At 45.5% G+C, this 3,155-nt stretch overlaps 1 pseudogene; it reads left to right on the plus strand.

Moving 5' to 3' along the window:
• Positions 1–1,165: 1,165 nt before the first annotated feature.
• Positions 1,166–2,689, plus strand: LOC112818333 (RNA-binding motif protein, X chromosome-like; annotated as a pseudogene).
• Positions 2,690–3,155: the final 466 nt, after the last annotated feature.

Here is a 3,155-nt window from a genome sequence, read left to right on the forward strand (position 1 = left end):
AGAACTTCCCCTAATTACCTCCCATCGCCATCATACTCTCTCTCCTTCATAGCACTACTTACTTATTTAAGTCTGTTTCCTCTACTAGAATGTAAGCTTCATGAGGGCAGGGACTTTGTCCATTTTGTTCATCTGTTTGTTATAGTCTCAGTGTTCAGTAAACGTTTACTGAACTAATGTATCAAAATGAAGGACACCCAGCAAGTAAACAGAAAAGGTAGTACTCAATTCCTTTCTAAAATTGCCTATTACCTTCCACTTACAGCACCCTGCTTCTATCTATAGATGATGTTCTTTTATTTCCATTTCCTAATTCCTAAAAGATTCTAACAGTGGAACAGCTAAACCAGTCATTCCTAAAGCTGGCTTCACATCAGAATCAACTAGGATGGTTTTAGAAACGGTCTTCCAGGCCCAGTTTCAGACCTGTGACAAGGCCCAGGGAACCTGTAACGTTAAAAAAGCTCCACAGTGATAGAGCTTGTCCACTTTTCTAGACAGGGGGTCAACAAACTTTTCCTGTAAAGGGCCAGATGGTAAATATCTTACGCTTTGAATGCCATATGGTTTCTGCTGTAACCACTGAACTCTGCCATGAAGCACAAAAGCAGCCACACACAGCATGTAAATGCACAGGCAAGGTTGTGTTCCAACACAAATGGTGGAACCAGATTTGGTCCCATGCTATAGTCTGCCAAACCCTATTTTACCATGCTTCTCAAGTATTAATGTGCATTCAAGTCACATGAAGATCTTGTTAAAATACACATTCCAGGGGCGCCTGGGTGGCTCAGTCGGTTAAGCGTCTGCCTGCGGCTCAGGTCATGGTCCCAGGGTCCTGGGATCCAGTCCCGCCTCCGGCTCCCTGCTCAGGTGGGAAGCCTGCTTCTCCCTCTGCCTGCCGCTCCCCCTGCTTGTGCTCTGTCTGACAGGTAAATAAATAAAATCTTTAAAAAAAATACAGATTCTAATTCAGAAAAGGTGGGTTGGGACTGAAATGAAGCATTTCTAACAAACTCCCAGGTGGTACCACTGCTGCCAGCACAAGGACCCGCAAGGTACAACACACACTGGGTGCCCGGCTTTGCCGAATGCCGCTGTATTCTGACAGGAATGATCTGTGTCCTATACAACTTCACATAGTAAGATCCAATCCTTGCTCGTTGCGCAGTAGTGCTAGCGGCTTCCCTATTCCGTTCTCGGAACCGGCGGCACTCCCTCGTGCTGAGCTGCTACGAAGCCCCTGCCGGCGAGCTCGTAGGAGCTTGGAACCGTCGTCACCCCTCCGTGTCTCACCAGGGGGGGAAAAATGGTTGAAGCAGATCGCCCAGGAAAGCTTTTCATTGGTGGCCTCAATACAGAAACAAATGAAAAAGCCCTTGAAGCAGTATTTGGCAAATATGGACGAATAGTGGAAGTTCTATTGATGAAAGATCGTGAAACCAACAAACCAAGAGGATTTGCTTTTGTCACCTTTGAGAGCCCAGCAGATGCTAAGGATGCAGCCAGAGACATGAGTGTTAAGTCCTTAGATGGAAAAGCCCTCAAAGTAGAACGGGCCACTAAACCATCATTTGAAAGTGGTAGACGTGGACCACCTTCACCTCCAAGAAGCAGAGGCCCTCCAAGAGGTCTTAGAGGTGGAAGAGGAGGAAGTGGAGGAACCAGGGGACTCCCTCACGTGGAGGGCACATGGATGATGGTGGCTATTCCATGAATTTTAACATGAGTTCTTCCAGGGGACCACTTCCAGAAAAAAGAGGACCACCACCACGAAGTGGTGGTCCTCCTCCTAAAAGATCTGCCCCTTCAGGACCAGTTCGCAGCAGCAGTGGAACGGGAGGAAGAGCTCCTGTGTCACGCGGAAGAGATAGTTATGGAGGCCCACCTCGACGGGAACCCCTGCCCTCTCGTAGAGATGTTTATTTGTCCCCAAGAGATGATGGATACTCTACTAAAGACAGCTATTCAAGCAGAGATTACCCAAGTTCTCGTGATACAAGAGATTATGCACCACCACCAAGAGATTAGACTTACCGTGATTATGGTCATTCCAGTTCACGTGATGACTACCCATCGAGAGGCTATAGTGATAGAGATGGCTATGGTCGTGATCGTGACTATTCAGATCATCCAAGTGGAGGTTCCTACAGAGATTCATATGAGAGTTAGGGTAACTCACGTAGTGCTCCACCTACACGAGGGCCCCCGCCATCTTATGGTGGAAGCAGTCGCTATGATGATTACAGCAGCTCACGTGACGGATATGGTGGAAGTCGAGACAGTTACTCAAGCAGCCGAAGTGATCTCTACTCAAGTGGTCGTGATCGGGTTGGCAGACAAGAAAGAGGGCTTCTCCCTTCTATGGAAAGGGGGTACCCTCCTCCACGTGATTCCTACAGCAGTTCAAGCCGCGGAGCACCAAGAGGTGGTGGCCGTGGAGGAAGCCAATCTGATAGAGGGGGAGTCAGAAGCAGATATTAAAAACAAAACTTTGGACCAAAATCCCTGTTCAAAGAAACAAACAAAAAAGTGGAACCTTTTCTGTCATAACTACCCAAGGATTACTAAAAGGAAAAATTGTGTTACTTTTTTTTTTAAATTTCCTGTTAAGTTCCCCTTCCATAATTTTTATGTTCTTGTGAGGGAAAAAAAAGTAAAACCTGTTTAATCTTATTTGACTTTATGACATTGCTTACAATAAGCAAATGTTAAATGTATTAAGACTTGACTTGTGTACTAGTGTTGTAATTTTTCAAGTTAAAAGTGTCCCTAAAGGCCACTTCCTATATCTGATTTTTCCCAGTAAATGAGGCAAAGCAATTCTAAGACCTTCCACAAACATCTAGCCATCTAAAATGGAGAGGTGACTCCTTCTGCCTATACAGACAAGCTAGCTATTAGAGGGTGGTCGGGGTATGCTACTCTAGGATTTCAGAGTGTCTTCAACTGAAATCTCAATGTTCTCAGTATGAAAATCCTGAGATCAGATGCTTATGTAAGGAAAGTGCTATTCACCCAGTAAACCCAAAAAAGCAAATGGATAATGCTGGCCATATTTTGCCTTTCTGACATTTCCTTGGGAATCTACAAGAACCTCCCCTTTCCCCTCCCCCAATAAGACCATTTAAGTGTGTGTTAAGCAACTACAGAAT

Source organism: Callorhinus ursinus, unplaced genomic scaffold (genome assembly GCF_003265705.2).
Source record: "Callorhinus ursinus isolate GAN/ISIS: 27379988/994484 unplaced genomic scaffold, GSC_fseal_2.0 scaffold5816, whole genome shotgun sequence".
Classification (NCBI taxonomy): domain Eukaryota; kingdom Metazoa; phylum Chordata; class Mammalia; order Carnivora; family Otariidae; genus Callorhinus; species Callorhinus ursinus.